Raw genomic sequence first — 21,401 nt, forward strand, 5'->3', positions numbered from 1 at the left:
AATACTGTCCGAGCTATCCCCTGGGGATTGTACTTACTTGTGTGCCGCAGGTGAGAACCATTTGCCAAGTCCCCATTCGTCAGGACCTTTTGTAAACACCGCCGATATGACGTCACTCTGGCAGAGGTAGGGTGGGGGTGGAATCCTTATATGGGGGAATGATACAGTCGACAAAGCCCGTTAGTAGTGGGAACTCCATGACAGCATTGGCAGGAAGTGTGGGGACCACCGACTGGGGAAATCCTGCTGATATGAAAACTGTTTGGGAACTCCTCCGTAATTCTCTCCCCCAGCCGCCCTCTACTGCCATTCTTGCCCACCAAAAATGGGGGCATAGAGTCCCCCCTGTATTTTCTGACGCACCAACCAATGATCATAGTTTTTTTCAATGCTGCAGTATTGAAACCTCTCAAAATGTTAAACATTCCTATCGGATCTTCTTTAATTTTTCTTGGTTTAATTAAAAACACAGTTCTCCACCCCATTTCTTTCCTTCTACCTATCCAAATACTGCAATAAAAGGTTGATGATATGAAAAGGAACATTCAGCCTGGCATGTTGAGCCAAGTTGTACATCCCACGGACACCAATTTCAAATCTTCTTTGCTCATCCATGCCAAAATTGCTCTGCACTGAACACACAAACCTACTCAATCCTGCACCAACTCAGTCAGTTATAGAATCATAGAATTTACAGTGCAGAAGGAGGCCATTCGGCCCATTCAGTCTGCACTGGCCCTTGGAAAGAGCACCCTACTTAAGCCCACACCTCTACCCTATGCCCATAACCCAGTAATCCCACCAAACCTTTTTGGACACTACGGGCAATTTAGCATGGCCAATCCACCTAACCTGCACATCTTTGGACTGTGGGAGGAAACCGGAGCACTCGGAGGAAACCCACACAGACACATGGAGAACGTGCAGACTCCGCACTGACAGCTGAGGCTTGAATTGAACCTGGGTCCCTAGAGCTGTGAGGCAGCAGTGCCAAACCCTCGTTCTCTTCAGCTTGCGCAGAATTGCAGTTTGGCAATCAGTAAAACAACCCATTAGAAGTAATTTAATATGTGACAAACTATAATTTTACAAGAATGATAAATCATCTGGCTATTTCGCCAAATAAAATTAGATTAACAGTTTAGAATTGAATGCCCTGATATAATTTTTGACCCTTTGTACCTTTGATTCCCCCTCACATTCCTCGCCAAACATGCTCATTGGACAATGAGACTACAATTAGAATAGGTTTATACTGTGATCACCATGAAAGTACATGGTAAAAATGACTAATGAACATCAGCCCTTGGACATTTGTGAAATTTGCTGGTGTTGAGCCATTAGTCATGTTTTATTGGCCTTTTGTGTTTCCCCATGAAAATAATTTGTTGTAAAGAAGTGTCTTTATGTTGAGACAGTGATTAGGTCGCTGCATAGACCAGCTGTGTATTTTTTTCTTCAAAAGGGTAAGCCAACAATTTTTAGTATGAAAGAGTTACCAGTTTCTGAGTCCTGTTGACCTTTTCCCTTTCACCGTGGCTATCCAGTCCCTCTACAGTTTTGTCTCACACCAGGACGGCCTAAATTGCTTTGTCCTTGAATAGAGTCCTAATCAACCTACTTTCACCACAGCCAAGCTGAACTCGTTCTTTCATTGAACAACTTCTCCCTTGACTCCATCACTTTCTCCAAATAAAATGTGCTCCTGTGGGAATCTGTATGAGTCTCAACTATGCCTAACTTTTCATGAGATTTGGAACATCCTTTGTTTTGATTTGACAGATCCCCTCTGTCATCTCTTTTTCCAATACACTGATGACTGTATAGGTGCAATTTCCTGCTCTTACACAAACTGGAAAATATCATGCACTTAATTACAATTTTCACCCTCGCTCAGCTGCACATGGTACATTTTCAACTTTCTCCTTCCATTCGTCAATTTCTCTGTCTCCATTTCTAGGAAAAGGCTAGCAGCCAATATCCACAACAAGCCACAGACTCCCACAGTTATTGATCAAAATTCTCACCTTGGTACTGTCAGGACTTTATTCCATTCACCCAGTTTTTCATCAGTTATGCTATGACAATGCCAACTTCCACATCTTCTAAAATATCTATGATACATCCTTCTTTTTCCTCAACTAAAATGTCCTCCTTTTTTACTCAATCAAGGATTATCCTCCAAAATGGTTGACAGTGCCCTTGCCCTCATCTGTCCCATTTCTTACACTTCTGCCTTAGCCCTTCTCCTCTCTCCCAGAGCCATGATAGGGTTTCCCTTTGTCCTCTACTTCCACCCTACCAGCTTCCCCATTCAACAGATCATGCCATTTTCACAATACCCAGTGTGATGTCAGCAATAAACACACCTTGGCCTCCCCTCCACTTTCAGCATCTCGAAAGGATCATTCTCTGGTTGTCAAACTGGTCCACTTCTCAATCGGCCCCAACAATCTTCCCATGACCCCATCCTGTGCAGTTCTGCTACTTCATCGCATTTCTTTCCACTGCCCAGGATCCCCAAAGAGTCCTTCATGGCAAAACAGTCATTTACTTGTACTTCTTTTAATTTAGTCTACTGTATACACTGTATATACTGTGGTCTTCTTCATATTGTTGAACTAAATGATGATAGCATGATTGTTTAAGTGAACATTTCAGTCAGCAAGCATGACCCAGAGCTTCCAGTCACTTGTTATTTTAATCCTCTGTCCTACTCTGACTCTGATCTTTCCATCTTTGACCTCCTATACAGTTATAAGGAAGTTCAATAGAAGCTGGGGCAACAGCATCTCATCTTTTTATTGGTCACTGTGGCATGGTGGCACAGTGGTTAGCACTGTTGCCTCATAGCGCTAGAAACTCGGATTCGATCCTGACCTTTGGTGTCTGTGTGGAGTTTGCACGATCTCCCCGTGTCTGTGTGGGTTTCCTTTGGGTGCTCCGGTTTCCTCCCACATTCCAAAGATGTGCAGGTTAGGTGGGATTACGGGGATAGGGCAGGGTTGTTGGTCTATGTAGGGGACTCTTTCAAAGAGTCGGTGCATACCCGATAGCCTGAATGGTGTCCTTCTGCACTGTAGGGATTCTATGATTCACAACCTTCCAAATACAATCTTGTGTTCATTAATTTTGGATCATAATCACTGCCCACATGTTTTTGCAGGCCATGGCTGTTATAGTATTGCTTCTGTTGTTGCCATTTACACCCCCTTTTGTTATCTAATCTCTCCTGCTCTCCACATTATCTTGGGCCTTCCCTATTGTTCTTTCCTCATTCTCTCCTACTTTTTCCCATCTCTACACTTGCTGTTTCATCTTTAACTTTTTACTGTTCTGACAAAAGATCATTTCCACAGATGTTGCCTGATCTGATGACTACTTTAAGAATTTTCTGATTTTATTTAAGATTTCCAGAATTTGCAGTATTTTTAATATTCAGGAGAGCTCATTTTATCTAAATTAACCACCGAGAATTGCGACTATGAAATGATTTTGCTTTTCAACTGATTTTATTTTTATAACTTTAGGGTAATGCCAAAATCATTGGATATACCTTCCTTTGTGGAGCCCATATTATTTTGTTGTGAGGATTGGGTGGTGGGGTATCACTGAATATCACTGATGCATATTTGCACATCATCACATCACACACACGGGTGTTAAACACATGTCTTTCTTGCACCACTGCATTAATGACAGATTAGTCATTTTACCTTGTTATTACCAATTTAACAGCTACTTAAAAGAAAATTAGACCATGGGCAACCCTTCGTATGTATAGTGCATTCCCGTTGCCCTTTTATTGAGGCAGGTCAAGCAATAGGTAATTGAAGCATGAATAATTATTCACAAACCTTTGGAAGCAGAATTTGTTTCCAAAGGATTGGAGGGCGGCAAATATTGCACTTTATTCAAGAAAGGGAAAAAGGATCATCCAGAGTAGTTAATCTTATCTCACTGTTGTATGATCATCTATGATCCAAAATATGTGATGAATCCTATTAAATAATTCAGATGGCTTTGGCTCATTACTAATAGTGCTAATGAAATGATGAACATGAACAAGGGATCTTAGTTACAGATTTCAAAAGGGAATTGGAAGAACTCCTAACGGAGAAAGAAGTTGCAGGGCTACAGGGATAGGGCAGAAAAGTAGGACCGACTAAGTTGGCCTTGCAGTGAGTGAATGAACTTCTTCGATGCTGTCACCATTCTCTTCCCTTTCACTTGGGCATTCCCTTAACTTCAAGATGACTTGCTTCTATTCCGGGAAGGTGGGTTCTGTGATGGCTGAAAAGTCTGATCCTGGATCCAAAGTTTCCTTTGGAGCTGCTTGAGGTTAGAAACCCTGGACATGTCAGCAGATGTGGGAAACATGCTGGACCTCCAATTGCATAAACCTGGTATTAAGACATCTCCAGTACCTGTTCCTCCACTCCCATACTATATGAGTCATTCCATGCTACACGCTTTATGTTGCCATCTAGATTTTCAACTATATGCGTATATGTGCTGGTGCTGTGCATAAATGGCAATAAGTGCCAAATGCTGACTTGAGAGGACTTGCATCTATTGGCCGTGATTCAACGGCCATGTTGCATCTGACATGGATCCACGTGCAATGGGTGAATCCTGCAAGGGCCCTAAGTTGGGCTCCGCGCTGGGTGTCAGGCTGATCGCGAGTCACCCGACTCGCTCCACCCAGCGGGATCGAGATCACATCTTTGCTGGCTGCCAAGTTGGCACTGCCAGAGTGCCAGTCAAACTACCACGGTGCCCAACTGGCAGTGTCAAGGTGCCCAGATGCCAAGTTGGCACTGCCAGGGGTTGGGTCCGGGTGGGTTTTGCCCATTAGAGGGGGGAATGAAGGAGGGTTCAAGAGGCTTGGAGAAGGTTGGGAGGGTGAAGGGGGGGGGGGGGGGGGGGGGGGGTGCTGGTCCTGAAAGTTGGGGGGAGGGCTAGAGGGTGGGGGGGGGGAGGTTGGGACTAAAGAATGGGGCAGCCTTCCAAAATGGTGCTCCGATCAGCAAAGAGCCATTCCTGCTAACAAGCTCCCATCTCGCCAGCAGGAAAATGACTGAAGTGTGGCCTCAGCGAGGAGAAACTCCAAGAGGTCCAAAAATCTGGCAAAGTGCCGCTGAATAGCAGGGTGAATCTCGGCACCCGAGATAGGACTTTAACTTTTTTCCATTGAATCCCGCCCACAGTCTCTAAATGAAAGGCAGAAACAAACCACGGGGGCAGTTTTTGCCTTTGCCATTTGGGTGATAATTTAGCTGAATGGATCACCCACTCATTTTTTTAGATAAATTTAGAGTACCCAATTCATTTTTTCCAATTAAGGGGTAATTTAGCGTGGCCAATCCACCTACCCTGCACATCTTTGGGTTGTGGGGGTGAAACCCACGTAAACACGGGAAGAACGTGCAAACTCCACATGGACAGTGACCCAGAGCCGGGATTCGAACCTGGGACCTCAACGCCGTGAGACAGCAGTGCTGACCACTGCACCAGCGTGCTGCCTGGATCACCCACTCATTGCAAAATATGTCTGAATGGGATGAAATGAGAGCAGTTGTATGATGTGCGGGCAGCTTGCTCCAACAGATCACCATTTAACTGGTTAAAATTGCCTAAAAGTGTCAAAGTGCTGCCTAACGTAATCGCCAAAAGTGAACACATAGGTACAGCAAGCAATTAGGAAGTTAAATTGTTTGTTAACCTGAATTCTAGGGGATTAGAATGTAAGATTAAAGAATTTTTGTTGTAATTGTATAAAGCTTTAATGACCCCACACCTGGAGTGCAGTTTTGGTCACTGCACTGAAGGAAGGATGGGCGAAATTCTCCCCCCCCCACGACGGGTGGGAGAATAGCGGGAGGGCCTTCCCGACTTTTTTGACGCCCTCCCGCTATTCTCCCCCCCCCCCGCCGAAATCCCGACACGAATCGCTGCCGCCGTTTTTTTACGGCCGGCAGCGATTCACAGCTGTTAGAAGGGCCGAAGTCCCAGCCCTTTACGACCTTTTTACGAACGGCAAACACACCTGGTCCTGCCGTTCGTAAAAACGTCGTGACCACCTGGAAAAAAATAACCATGGCACCGATTGGCACGGCAGTACCACGGCCGTGCCAAGGGTGCCATGGGCCCGCGATCGGTGCCCACCGATCGCGGGCAGCGGGCCCGATGCCCGCGCACTATTTGTCCTTCCGCCGCCCCGCAGTATCAATACGCGGGGCGGCTGAGGGGCAACCCGGACCGCGCATGCGCGGGTTTCGCGCAAAAAACGCGATGACGTCACCCGCGCATGCGCGGGTGGGGTCTTCCCACCTGCGCATGCGCGGCTGACGTCATATGACGCGTCAGCCGGCGCTAAGTCCGACAAGCGGGCTTAACGATTTTCGTTAAGCCCGACTTGTCGGGGCCTCCGACGTCGGGCTGCTAGCCCCGACGGGGGACCAGAATCGGTCCCCCGTCGGGAAGGGGCGCGATGCCGTAAAACCCGCCCGGGTTTTACGGCAGTTTGACGATTTCTCCCGTTTTGGGAGAATTTCGCCCGATATACTTGCCTGACAGGGAGTGAAGTAAAGGTTCACTATGTTGATTACTGGGATGAGTAATGAGGGGAGATTGAGTAAAGTGGGCCTTACGTTCTGGAATTCAGAAAATGATAGGGGATCTAATTGAACCATATATAATTCTTAAAAGGCTTTACAGGGGAGATGCTGAGAGGTTTGTTTCCTTCGCTGAAGAGTCTAGAGAAAGGGGCATAGTCTCACGATAAGGGACTGATCATTTAGAACATAGATTGGGAGAAAATTCTTCAGTCAGTGGGTGTGAATCTTGAAATTCTCTATCCCAGAAGCTGTCGACACTCAATCATTGAATATAATTGAGGCTGAGATTGATAGATTCTTAGACATTAAAGGAATCAAGGGATCAGGGAAAAACAATGAAGTTGATGTACAAGATCAGCCACGATCATATTCAATGGCAAAGGAAGTTTGAATATCGTCTATTCCTGCCCTATTTCTTATGTTTTTTGGCTTGCTTCAGCACTGCTTTCATTTTATTGTGTCACATAGGACATGACTTAAACATTATGGTATTAGAGATGAGTTTAACAAAGTCTTTGTTGCATCCTTTATTCTTCCCCATTCCCCAACCTGTGCCATTTCTTCCATTCACTCATTCAGTCAATTATATCAAAGGACCCTCTTCAAAATGTCTGGGGATCTGTATGGCTCTGCTGCCGATAATTCAATTCTAATTTTAGCATAAAAGCGTAAGGTAATTACAGACACTGAAAGGACATAGATTAGTGACAATGCTGTACAATTACACAGCATCAGGAACACGCTACACAGTGCAAACATGCGAGGTATTGAATACAAAAGCAGGAATGTAATGTAGAAACTGTATAAAACGCTGGTTAGGCCACAGCTGGAATTTTGGTACAGTTCTGGTCATCATATTACAGGAAGGACATAATTGATCTCGAGGAAATGCAGAGGAGATTTACAAGAATGTTGCCAGGACTTAAGTTACAGCTATGAGGAAAGACTGGACAGGCTAGGGTTGTTTTCCTTAGAATAGGAAAGGCTGAGATGTACAAAACTGTGAGGGGCATGGATAAGGTAGACAGGAAGACCTGTTTCCTCGAGCTGAGGGATCAATTACCAGAAGTCATAGATCTAAGGTGATTGGCAAAATGTTGAGAGGGGAGATGAGATTTTAAAAATACAATCAGAGGGTGGTGGGCATCTGAAATTCACTGCCCCAATTGATAGTTGAGGCTGAAATGCTCAACTCAATTAAAAAGTACCTGGATCTGCACCTGAAGCACTGTAACTCACCACATTATGGACCAGGCACTGAAAAGTGGGATTAAAATGAGCAGCTAGTTTTGTTTTTCTTCACATTTTATTCCTGTAGCATCAAAGTGAAGAGATACAGGAACGCATGGGAGGATAGAAATGAACTAAGGTTTATTCAGGGATACACAAAACACAAAGCTGACAAAGTTTCTTCCCAAAAGGCCACTCTCCTTGACTTGTACACAGTCCAGGGTTTATATACTGTGAGGCTCCCCCTTGTCAAGGAGAAAACCCACCCACAATATCAGAGAAGTTCATATTCTGAGGTAAATGATGGACCATAGTCCGTGGCCCACGAAGGGGTGGTAAGGCCTCTCCCCCTATAAGTCCGGAGAGACGTTCACATCTATTGGCTGAGGCGGAGGCCCGGCATGATGGAGCAGGACTGGGTGGTGTGTATCTCACTTGCAATTGCTGTTTTCATGCAGAGTGGCGAGGCGGGAGTGGCGTGGCTGACAATGGCGCCGGAACAGAGGATGGTGGGCCAATGTCCATGTCAGAGTCAGTGTCCGAGTATCCCGAAGAGGCACCAGGCATCTCAGCCTCCTGGGCCATGACGGGCGGAGGTGACGGTGAACGGGGCGGTGATCTAGGCAACCCTCCAGGTGGCGATCTAGGCAGCGACAGACGGGAGGTCCAAGAGCGGTGCGTCCTGAGCTCGCTCCGGTGGTTTCTGCATGCAGCTGCGGCTGTGGTCCAAGTGGAGGCTGGCTTCTTTTCCTTGTATTTGGACTAAATAGGAAACTGGATCAGTTGCCCTGAACACCATGCCCAGGATCCATTCGCCGGCAGCACCGAAATTTCGGACGTAAACGGCATCCCCGGGTTTGATGATGCGCAGCAACATGCATCGACCAGCATCTGTGTCTGAATGGTGTTGTCTGTGGCGGGTCCATGCATCGATCTCCGGAATGATGAGGCCGAGGCATGTCCTGAGTCATCATCCCATCAGCAACTCTGCCGGTGCCATTCCCGCGGTTGTCCGGTAGCTGAAAAGAAACCGGCCCAGCCGTGTCTCCCAGGATCCGATGGTCAGCTTCTTCATGACCAGCTTGAAGGTTTAGAGTGCCCGTTAGGCCATCCTATTCGAGGATGGGTGATAGGGGACAGTCTGCACATGGCAGATGCTGTTCAAGGCCACAAACGTCTTGAATTCCATGCTGGTGAAGCTGCATTGAGATTAGACACCGACACTTCGGGAATGCAATGTGTGCTGCACATGTACCTGAACCAGTGCACGGTCATGGTTATGGCTGCATCTTGTAGAAATTGAGCTAGTTCATGTGCGTGTCCACCATGATGAAGAACATTACCCCCAGGAAAGGGCCAGCGAAGTCGATGTGGATGTGGGACGACTTCCCAGGCCTTTCGAAAGGGTGAATTGGAGCAGCAGGTAGGGCCTTCAGCTTCTCCTGGAAAGGGTCGCAGTGCTGGGCCACCTTATCGATGTCCAAATCTAACCCGGGCCACAAAACACAGCTGCAGGCAAGCATAATTTTGGACATCCCTGGGTGTTCATTATGCAGGTCCTGCAGCAATGGTGCGTGTCTGCGTTCAGGGATGACCACCTGCATCTCCCATAACAAGACACCATTCTCCATGCTAAGCTCCGGGAGCATTGCCGTATCATCCTGCAGGTCGTCGGGCAAGGTTCTATTTTGGGCCCTGTACTGAACTATGTTCAGTCCTGGGATAACTGTCTGGGTCCACTCCCTAATACAAGTGGTCATGACTGGTCAGAAGTCCATGAAGTTGAGAGCTTCTATGACTTCTGCAGCTGAGGCAGGTGCAGGCAGCCTCAAGGTGAAGGACAGGCAGCTCATTGCGTCAGCTTGCAGTATTCATGAGCCTGGGCGGTGTTCCAATGTATACTACCAACTACCAAGATTAACATTCGCTGCTGGATACTGGCGGTTGAGATCAGGGGAATTACATGATCCTCCTTCAACAGTCTGAGCAGTGGTTTGTGGTCCATGTAAACTGTGAACACGTGGTTGTAGACATATTGGTGAAACTCCTGCACTCCAAACACAACAACCAGGCCTTCCTTCTTGATTAGAGCATACTTACGCTCAGTGTTGACAAGTGTGCGAGACATGAAGGCAATCAGCCGCTGTGATCCATTGGGCATCCGGTGTGTGAGAATGGCCCCCAAGCCATAGGGGCAAGTATCACACTGAGGAGAAGTGGTTTCGCAGGGTCGAAGTGCATGAGAATCTTCCCGGGGACAAGTGTCGCTTACCCTCCTGGAACGCCTTCTGGTGCGGGGGGAACCCATTCCCACTGGTGGACTTTCTTCAACAATTGGCGGAGCGTGGCAAATTTGGAGGTGGATTTTCTGTGATAATTGATGAGCCCAAAAAAGAGTGGAGCTCGGTCTGACCTTGAGGGACAGGAGCTTGTCCAATAGCTGCACCTTGTCTTGCACCGTGTAGGTGGTGCCTGTCCACCTGATACCCCAAAGAGGTGACCTTGGGGCGTTACAAATACACTTCTCGCTGCAGATGCGGACGCCAGCCCATTCAAATTGTCGGTGGACTTCCGCGAGCTTGTCCAAGTGCTCGTTGTCTGATGTCCCGGTGATGAGAACATCATCCAGGCATAGGGTCACCTGGTAGGCCCCGTAGGATGTCCTCCATCACTCACTGGAAATTTGCACAGGCCAATGAAACTCCAAACGGTAACCGTGTGTATTCGTACAACCCTTTGTGGGTGTTGCTAGTGACGGATTTCTGGGAGCCTGGATCAAGGACCAGCTGCAAAAACACGTGGCTCATGTTGTGTTTTTTGAATGGCTTGCCGCCACTGAGCTTGGCATACAGGTCCTTGATGCATGGGACCTGATAACGGTCAAGACGAGAAATCCGGTTCACCACCATCTTGTATTTGCCACATAGACGGATGGATCCATCGGATTTTAATGCTGGGACCACTGGCGCAGCCCAGTCAGCGAAGTGGACGGGGTGGATGATGCTCAGGCAATCCAACTCCGCATCGGCTTTGGGGTGTAGTGCGTATGGTACCGGACGGTTGCAAAAGTCGCGGGGTCACGCTTGTTCATCAACCATTATTTTTGCCACTGCGCCTTTTATGGGGTCGAGACCTTCGGTGAAAACCCCAGCACAACATCTGGGCGATGGGTTACATTTGGCAAACATGCTGCCAATTCAACTTTAAATGGCGTAGCCAGTCGCAGCCCAATAAACCGGGTCCTATACCACCAAGCGTATGGATGCTGACTGGTGCTCATACATCACGGTTACTTGTGTGGTGCCTTCAATGGCCAAGGGTCCCCCGTATACATAGCCAACTTGGCATTCGTGTCTCAAAGGGTCAATGTCTCGAGACAGGGTTAGATCGTGGTAGACTTTCGGCAGCTGATGACCGAGACCGCTTCTCCAGTGTTGATCCCCATTTCAATGGTGTGTCCATTGATCTTCAGTGCTATTCAGACTGGTGTGACCCTGGAATCTATAATGCAATGTAACTGCTGGTATGCGTCTTCCTGGACTTCGACATAATATGCTGGCCTCTTGGGGGCGGTGATGCCTCAGGTATTAGTGGTGAACAGCGACATTACAGGCCCGCCTGGGGTCCCGGTCCTGGTTGCGGCACACGGCCTGCTTCCTGTGGCCGCTAATTTGGTGTTCCGGCTCAGGGGAATCGCCCCGATCGCTCCCGGGTGAGTCATTGCAACAGGACCCGACTTCTTGAGGCTAGCATCCCTTGGGTGTGCTGGCCTTGGAAAGGGTCCAGGGGAAGTTCAGAAGAATGATCCCTGGAATGAAGAGCTTGTCGGATGAGGAATGGTTAAGGACTCTGGGTCTATACTCGTTGGATGAGGGGGGATCTTATTGAACCTCAGAGGATACTGCGAGGCCTGGATAGAGTGGACGTTGAGAGGATGTTTCCACTTGTAAGAAAAACTAGAACCAGAGGACACAATCTCAGACTAAAGGGACAATCCTTTAAAACAGAGACTAGGAGGAATTTCTTCAGCCAGAGGGTGGTGAATCTGTGGAACTCTTTGCCGTAAAAGGCTGTGGAGGCCAAATCACTGAGTCTCTTTAAGACAGAGATAGAAAGGTTCATGATTAATAAGGGAATCAGAGGTTATGGGGAGAAGGCAGGAGTATAGGGGTGAGAAAAATATCAGCCCTGATTGAATGGCGGAACAGACTCGGTGAACCAAGTGGCCTAATTCTGCTCCAATGTCTTATGGCCTTGTGGATCCAGTCGCGGCCGATTGGTGGTTGCTCCAACAGCCGAGGTTTAGGACCACCAGGCCCTGAAGCTTTTGAACCCCGAGCTCTGCACTTTCCTGGGAAATTGCGATGTCGAGCACTCATTGGAGAATCAGGTGAGTGTCTGTTAGCGGTTTGCACTGGGCGTCTGTGTCGTAAAGCCCACAAATGCAATGGTTCCTCAGCGATTCATTCAGTGTGGGAGGCGGTGACATAGTGGTATTGTCACAGGGCTAGTAATCCAGACACCCAGGGTAATGCTCTGGGATTCCGGATTCAAATCCCGCCATGGCAGATGGTGAAATTTGAATTCATTAAAAATCTGGAATTAAAAGTCTAATGGTGACCATGAAACCATTGCCGATTGTGGTTAAAAACCCTGGTTCACTGATGTCCTTTCGGGAAGGAAATCTGTCACCTGACCTACATGTGACTCCAGACCCACACAGAGATGCGTTTGACTCTTAACTGCCCCCCCCCCCCCCCACTCCGCTGAAATAGTCTCGCAAACCACTCAGTTCAAGGGCAATTAGGGATGGGCAACAAATGCTGGCCCAGCCAGCGACACCCACATCCCAAAATGAAAAAAAAGTGTGGCCTCAAACACACAAGAGGCAGCAAGCATGCCAAAAAGTCACCATTGAATTTCACTTGTGCCTCCAAGGCAGAGCTGTGTGGAAACGGAACCATCATCGGGAGCTGCGGATTCAGATGCGCCTTGACCAGGGCCACCAATGAGCCAAAGGACTTGGAGTCTGGCCTGTTCGGGTGGGTGAGGCTTTTTATTAGTGCATGGGTTGGCCCTCCGACTGTCGGTAGTATAACGGTTTGTCCCCAACAATACCATTAGACTGGAAAAAAATACTCTACCCACTCCACGTACTAGATCCATTCAACAGTACTGGCATCAAACTATTCAAGCTTCCCGATGCATGGCATCTCTCTGGTTGGAGTAGAGGTCTCTCTGGGCCTGGACAAAGTGGTTCAGCAAAATAATGCACAGTGGCTGTGGCAGCTCCACTTCATCCTCATCACCAGTATAGAACCCAATGGAAGAGACACAGGAACGGACGATAGGATAGAAATAAACTCAGGTTGATTCAGGTATACACAAGACACTAAACGAACAATTCCAACCCCGAAGGGGCAACCTCCCAACTTGCATCCAGGTTTGGGTTTATAGACTGTGAGGCTCCACCTTGTTCAGGGGAAACAGTGTCCTCAATTACTGGGGTGTTCACACTTAGAGGTAAATGTGAGAAATCTGATGGAGCATAGTCCATGGCCTCTGAGGGGGCTGTAACTATTAAGTGCAGATAAGGTGGGCTGAATGTCCTCTTTCTGTGCCGTAATTGGTTCTCTAGTTCTAAATTAAAGATTGAGGTCCTCTTAAGTACCTTTGCTTTCCACATGGTCCACCACATGCATTCTCTAATTGTAAGCAGGTAATTTCCTAAATGTCCTATACAAAAAAAAAGCATACTTTAAACTGCTGACATTATGGTAAGAATGTACTTAGATAACTTTCTCTTATTGCTTTATTTCTTACAATGTTGAGCTATTAAAATGTTGGACATAGTTTCTTCCATATTTACTTGCAACATGTGCTTGTATGACAAATGTTTATTCTGCCTTACCTTTCTGGTGCTTGGCATGTTATATTTGATATTTATATGCATTGATGAATAAAAGAATCAACAACAATGGTGAAAATGTTGACGTAAAGGAAGTAAATCTTGGAAGGACTGCCCCTTTATTCAAGAAAGGAGGGGAAATAGTGGATAGAAGTCTTAAATGTAGTGAAACTGAATGCTTTTGCAGAATTATTAAGATAAGGCGAAAAGGCATGTTTCTGCACTGCAACTTTCCCCTGGCTAATTTTCATTTCTTTGACAGGGCACGGATGGGGCAGCAGCACATCATTTCCCCATCTGTCCTTGTTGAGTTTCAGTTCTTCACGCTTTCAGTGGGGGTCCTGAAAAGAGTGCCCTGGTTGCTTTCTGGAAACTGGCAGAAGTATCAGTTGGCAAACAGGGTCAAATAATTTAAATAGGACTTCAATAAAGTTTTGAGGTATCATTGGACAGAGAGCATGGTGCGTATTATACCCATTCGTATTTTAAGATGAGTGGCTTAACCAACGAGCTGGAAGAAAGTAAAGAGAAAGGTTTGTAAATAAATTCTAAAGTCTAGAGGAGCATTAATAATTGACCGCCACCTCCCGCCTACCAATCCCCATCCTCCCCACCACACCTGCTACACTCATCCCACTAGATGTACAACCTTCCCCTGGCTTGTCACCTCCCCGCCACTACACCCCCTCCCCTTAACTTACTTATGGTGGTTGGACTGTCACACCCTCCAATCAGTGAGTTACGCAAAAGCCAAAGCAGCTCACTGACAAATGCTAAAAGCCAAACATAAAAGTAAAAAAACTATGTCCTGATTTCTGAATTCAGAAAATTACCTTCACTAAATTTACCTATTGATGCTCATTTACTTTACTGTGAAAGATGGGCTTAACAGACCCCAAAACTTAGTCTTGTGTCAGTCTCCAAATCTAATTATACCCATTTTAAAAATGAAGAGGAAAATTAGCAATCAGCTTTGTTACAACTGATCTTACGGTAAGCTGCAAACAATATGACTAATGCATGTACGATATGTGTTTCATCTTTGCAATGACATCTGACCACAGATAAAGCAAAGAACAATATTTGTGGGCGTAATTGATCTCTGCCACCAGTGTGAAACAAGCTCATAGCAAATGAGTAGCTGATTTTTCACCACGTTTAATCTTTCCGCTGAAGTTTACAGAACGATAGATCAAAGTGTTTTTGGATACTCATTTCCTAGTCTCACTGACACTTTTACTTGGTTTGAAAATAAAAATCTTGGCGATATTTTCCAAGTGAATAGAAAATAAAAACAGGTGGTGAAAAGTTGATTGGTGATTCACTTTATGCTGTAGACGTGGAGCAAATACATCCTCGCAACGTTAATTCTTGCATCATGGTTGGGATTTTTGTTATCGTATTCCTCTTTTGTCAATCGAATAGGTCCTCGTTGCAATCCAGATGAGAAAGATTCCTGAAATTACCCAAGCTTTCTGAATGATGGCTAGCCTTCCGACGCATGTATATGAACCAATATACTTCAAAGAGCAGGTTCATAATAGAGCAAGAGATTGATTAGATCGCACATTGGACTTATCAGCTGTCTCAAAACCCATTTAACTAGAGTGAAAACAAATCATTCTCGATCCTGACCGAAGGGGACCTTAGAGACAACCTAAGAAGAATAGATCAAGAAGAACTTGACTCATCTGAGCAGGTACTGCTATCTAAGTGAAGAGCTGGTACTTTCATCATCAATAGGACAAAAATGACTTGTGTTGGATGTCAGCACCAATAGCTATAATTAGTTTGTTAGATGCATTGCTTGTCACCAGTGAAAAGCAGCTGTTTCACTGGGGAAAAGATCAAATAAGTAAGGAGGAATTTGTGGCAGTGTTCCGACCAGGTGAGAAGGGATAAAGTGGCTCCCCTTTACACATTCCTCAAATGGCCGCAACAGGTTTTTTAGGTGCTTTTTCCAATTCAGTGAACGTTTAAGTGCTGTGACTGTAAACGACACACACATACAGGTTTTCCTGTAACGTTTTACAAGGAGAGAAGATAGTGTTTATTGTACTGAACACTTGGTGTGAATAAAAATAATTTTAAAAATGTTCCAACTCACACACGCATACATTCAAGAGTTCACACATGGACAAGTAAGTTACAAAGAGGTCAGGTAGACCAAGCATTTTTAAACTGTCCAAAGGAAGTCAGTTCTATGTGGATTCAGTTAATTGGATTGAGGTTTTGGATGATTTCAGGCTGGGCCAAGGAGATCTTTCTGAATTCTGTGACAGTATAATTTTAAGATCTCTCTCGATCTCTCCCTCTCCCCCTCATGGTTTAGCCATGTCCATTTTCCCAAGTGATTGCATCCCAGCTTGAGTCACTGTCTGTGCGGAGTCTGCACGTTATCCCCGTGTGTGCGTGGGTTTCCTCCGGGTGCTCCGGTTTCCTCCCACAGTCCAAAGATGTGCAGGTTAGGTGGATTGACCATTCCAAAATTGCCCTTTGTGTCTAAAAAGGATAGGTGGGGTTACGGGGATAAAGGGGATATGGTGGAGGCATGGGGCTTAAGTAGGGTGCTCGTTCCAAGGGCCAGTGCAGACTCGATGGGCTGAATGGCCTCCTTCTGCACTGCAAATTCTATGACAATTCTATGATGATCACAATGCTGGCTCCACACAAGTGCTGTGTGGATGTTTTGTGAATGAGTCAGGAGATGTGGTCATTCACATTCCTTCAATGTAATTGTCTTCGATAAGTTCTTCAGCCTGACACTGTTTTTAATGGCTTTGATTTTTGTCAGATAGTTATGCAAATGTTCAGCCATCAGCAGAAACTGCTGTTTTTCGTAATTTAAATGCTGTTGCTCAGCCTTTTAATACTAAACCAATGGTTTCAGACAAATAAAGTCATTTTTGATAATAAAGTGAAACAGTTTATTCAAGGTTTAGGCTTAATCGCAAAAATAAGTCGTTGTGCTTTCTATTTTCTTACATGCTTTGCCATTATAAAAAGTGACAGTATTTATATTTTGAAGATTTAAATATAATTAACTATAATCTGTGCATTTCATAATATGTATTTGACACATCTGAACAACCTCAATGTTTTCACCTTTGTCACATTCAAAAAGGTCTCCCCGTTGAAAAGTTCACACCTCATTGGATCCACCACCATATTCCGAAACCAGAAACAACTCGCAACTTTAACATGCTTTAACACTTACTTCAAAGGAGGAAGAAAACTGGTGTTTTCTTGTTGCTTCCATGTGCAGTAATTTGCTGGTAAGCTTGTGAATTTGGGGCCTCTGCGTAAAAGAGGAACCCGAGATTGACAAACAGTTGAAGATGTGGATTGCTGCTTCAAAGCCACTTCTTCGACAGATAAAGTGGCTTAAGCAACAGCAATTAACCTTTAATTGACCCTGATATGTGCCTGTTTACAACAGTTTTCCACAGGGAATAGATGAACAGGTAAAAGAAGATACTTCTGTTCTGCTGAAGTTCAATTTTGAGGGGTTAACAGTGTCATATGAGAGTACCTTTAAGAAATGGGTGATCATGAATGGGTGTGTATATAAATATCTGTAGTGAGAGCACTTTTAAGAAATGAGTGTTTATTACTGCAGTGATGTCAGAGTGTGGGTGGAGCTGGGCTGTCTGTCAACTTTTTACTTTCATTTTTGAGCAGGCTGCTGGGTGTGTTTTAGTTTTGTTTTCAGAGCTGGATAGCTGCAGTCACAGCCAGAAGGTGTATGAATCTCTCTCTGTAATCTAAAGACTGTAAATCGATCCTGATGATTTAAAACCAATAACAGTAGTGACTTTAACCTGATGTGCTTCTGGTAAAAGGTGTTTTAAGTCGTACGGATGTTAAAAGGAAAGCTTAAAGGATTACTTAGTGTTGTATTCTTTGAGGGTTGTATTTGAAATAATGGTTGCTGAGATGTTCACTGTATGTTTTAAAAAGGTTAACTTGAGTTCATAGAATAAATATTGTTTTGCTTTAAAAAATACTTTTCCATTTCTGCTGCACCACTCCTGTAGAGTGGGCCGTTTGCTCCCCATACCACAATCTATTAAAAGTTGTGGGTCAGGTAAACTCCATGATACACTTTGGGGTTCTCTAAACCCTGGCCCATAACAACAGGACAACCAGAATAATTTATCAAAGCTTATAAGAAAGGATGATCAAATGCTATTACTCTCCTACATTTGGAATAATAGCAAGTTCTTTCTCACATGCTATCACATCCTCCTCATTGTTGAACAAAGGCTTACAGTTGTGGGGAGGCAGTGGCAAACTGGTTTTGTCACTGGATATCCCACCAGGGCAGATGATGGAATTTGAATTCAATAAAACTTTGGAATTAAAAGTCTAATGACCACCATGAAACCATTGTGGATTGTTGTAAAACCCCATCTGGTCCACTAATGTCCTTCAGGGAAGGATATCTGGTCTGGCCGACATGTGACTCCTGACCCACAGCAATGTGGTTGACTTTTAAATGCTCCTCAGGGTTGGGCAATAAATGCTGGCCTGGCTGGTGACGCCCACATCCCATGAATGACTTTTTAAAAAAAGTAAGTAATGTCACGGGCATTTTTTTACATGTCATACCCTGCACTGGATTGTAGCCTGGAGTTGTATCCATGGAGGGAGTTGGGTGGGGAGGGGTGATGGTGGTGGAGTTGAGATGTCCAGAGACTGCTGTTGCTGTTGCAAGAAACCCAGAAGAATAGGTTGCTTTGATTCTTTTCCCCCATCAATTTCCTGCCTCTAAGCATCCTGATTGGCAGTTTGGAGACCTGTTTGAAGGGAAGTTACTGAAAAAGGTCACAATCAGGATTAGCAGTAGTTTTAATGGGGGTTGGAAGAGATCTTGAGGGAGGGTGGGGGAAGACACAATTGCACCAGAATCCCTACTTGACCGGCAAGGTCCTGATTGTAGGGTCAATCCAACACGGTTAGAAGAAGCCAGGAAGGTTCCTATAGTGCAGGAATGTTCCTATGGTGGCTGAGGGATGAGATGAAGGTGGGGGAGAGCAGGTCCAATGGTGGGAGGGGCGATGGTTAAGTGATGTGTGTGTCTAATTCTGGGGGCGAGGTTGCAGGAACATCATGGTGGGGAGGGGGATTCATTGTGTAGCCTGCTGGGTCTCGTGAAAATACACCCGCTCCTTCGAGCCCACAAGCAATGCTGTAAAAGTTCTTACCGCATGGATTCAGTCCTTTTCACATACTTTCACTTGTTGGTTTGACAAGTTCTGGGAAACCTGGTCAACATGAGTTAAAAATAGAATGACAATTAAAATAAAGTCTTGCAGCCTTATTATAATGTTTAAACGTCCAGTACACACCCCACCGAAACATATTGGTCGCTGACCACTCATCCTGCCTATGTGTGAACTGGTAATGGATGGGATCAGGGTGGGTTAGTCCCTGCTTCAGACTTTTTGAATCTAATCTGACCCCAACACATTAATTTTGGGAGTTAAGATTCAATGCCTATCTAAGAACTCATAAGTACAAAAATGGAGTTCGAAGAGAAGCTCTAGAGAATGATTCAGCAACCGCGTTGCACTCGGCCCGGATCTGGGCACAACGGCAGATCATGCATGGGCCCCAAATCGGGATGTGGGCTGGGCTGATCGCGATTCATCTAACTTGCTCCACCCAGCATGATCTAGGTCTCGCCTTCACTGGGCGAGATCCAAATCTGCATATTTAAATGATCCATTCGGCCAAGTTAAATACGCGGACACCAGATTCACCTGGCGCCTGGGAGCTAATGGCCATGCCTCCGAGACCTCACCAGGGCACTGGTTAGTACTCGTCTGCACACGTGGACCAGATGTAATGTCACCTCAGGGTCTCGTAGGCCATTAGAGACCCCGGGTGGCCTAGGACAGGGCAGGGCAGTACCCTGGCATTCCTCCTGTCACCGAGCACCTTGGCACTGCCAGCCTGGCTCCATGGCAGTGCCACCTGGCACCCTGCCAGTGCCCCCTGGGTGACAGACTGGCACTTCCAGAGTGCTCGGGTGGCACTGCCATTGTGCCAGTGGAAGTGCCAGGGTGCTTGGGTGCCAGGCCGGCACTATCCGGTTTCAAGCCCAGGGGGCCTTGGAAGAGGGGTGAGGGGCGTTCCCAGGGGCCATGAAAAATTTACATTGGGGAGTAAAGGGAGGACCAATAAAGGGATGGGGGCCTGAAAGGGAGCGGTGGGAAAGATCAGGGCTGCCGTTCAAAATGGTACCCGATCTGCAAGCAGCCGTGCTTGGTGGCAAGATCAGCTTGCCAGTAGGAAACCTTTCTGAGTGTAGACTCGGTAGTAAGAAGCTCCCTGAGGACAGATAAAACAATAAATTGCCATTGAATAGTGGGGTGATTCTTGACACTGCAGCCACCGAGATACACCCCGTCAAACGCGTCCACCAAATTGTGGCCATTGTCATATATGTAATCTACAATATTCATCCCAAAAGGGTGTTGGGTAAGAAACACAAATGACTCCAAAAAATCATACCTGATCTGACACAAATGTTGCACTGATTCAATGTGCCTTCCCTCAATCTTGAAACAAAATTCCTGGTCCAAACAACAGTAGCGGGGTGACATCGAGATGCACTTGCAGCAAGAGGATCTCTGGAAATTTCATGTTCTGCAGCAGCTAATGTTCCATATTGCCTTTCTACAGTTTCCTAAATGCAGTCACTGAATAGTAGAATTGTCCTGAACATTTAAATATAAAATAATTCCCAATCATCTATCTCTTGTATCTGAGATCTATCTATCTCAACTCACTCAATTTTGTAAAATCATTATCAAATTTCATCAAAAGGCAGTGACTCGCTTTTGAATTTCAGATGTGGTTTGTGTTGAATGTTTTCTGCTCATTTTATTGAGATTGAAGAGCAAAATGAATATAAATAAAGTACAATATTTCAGTCATTTAGAAAATGGTTATTTTTATCTGGAGTTTTATCTGAATATGATCTATTTGTATTATTATTTAAAGAAATACGTTTCCAAATTGTATGGAATAATATACATTAAATTGCTGTTTACTGGGACCAGATCAGAGGTTTGGACATATTTTTCAAACAAATTGAGAGGATAATTGAAGGCAGTGGAAATGAAACTGGGCTGCTAGATTGCTATCACTGACTTCATATTATTGTCCAAAATCATTAATCATCCCTGTGATCCTTTGGATTGAAATTTCTCCATGTCATCTTTGTTTCCAATCAGTTTCCCAAAAGCTTTTTCTGAAATTATGAAGAGGCATATTTTGTAAGAATGTTCACACTCCTTTGCGACAAATTTCACGGCAGTGTTTAAACCAATTAGTCATGTTTTGGTATGTATTTTTCAGCTAATGAACAGCTTCCATATCCTGAATTTTTTTTTTTCACTTGTGAGTAACTTCGTAAAACAAGCTAAAAATAAAGAGGCTGCCTGAGGCATTTCTGAGCAGCCAGATTCAACTGCATGTTGTGACACAGACTTGCCATAGCCATCTACTGCAGTGAAGATCGCAGAAGAGACTCATTTCCCAACCTTTCAGGAAATGAAGGACGTGGCTCAACCAAAAGATTTCTTCGTATCATTTTGGGCTGTGTGACAGGGTGTTTCCCATCGGCTTTTTGG

The 21,401-nt window shown here is 45.4% G+C and overlaps 1 long non-coding RNA gene across 1 annotated transcript; it reads left to right on the forward strand.

The window, feature by feature from the left end:
- Positions 1-12,618: 12,618 nt before the first annotated feature.
- Positions 12,619-17,398, forward strand: LOC119966190. The gene is made up of 3 exons (XR_005460692.1): positions 12,619-12,892; positions 15,184-15,457; positions 16,883-17,398. It is a non-coding gene; the product is annotated as an uncharacterized LOC119966190 (long non-coding RNA).
- The last annotated feature ends 4,003 nt before the right edge of the window (positions 17,399-21,401 follow it).

This window comes from Scyliorhinus canicula, chromosome 5 (assembly GCF_902713615.1).
Source record: "Scyliorhinus canicula chromosome 5, sScyCan1.1, whole genome shotgun sequence".
Classification (NCBI taxonomy): Eukaryota; Metazoa; Chordata; class Chondrichthyes; order Carcharhiniformes; family Scyliorhinidae; genus Scyliorhinus; species Scyliorhinus canicula.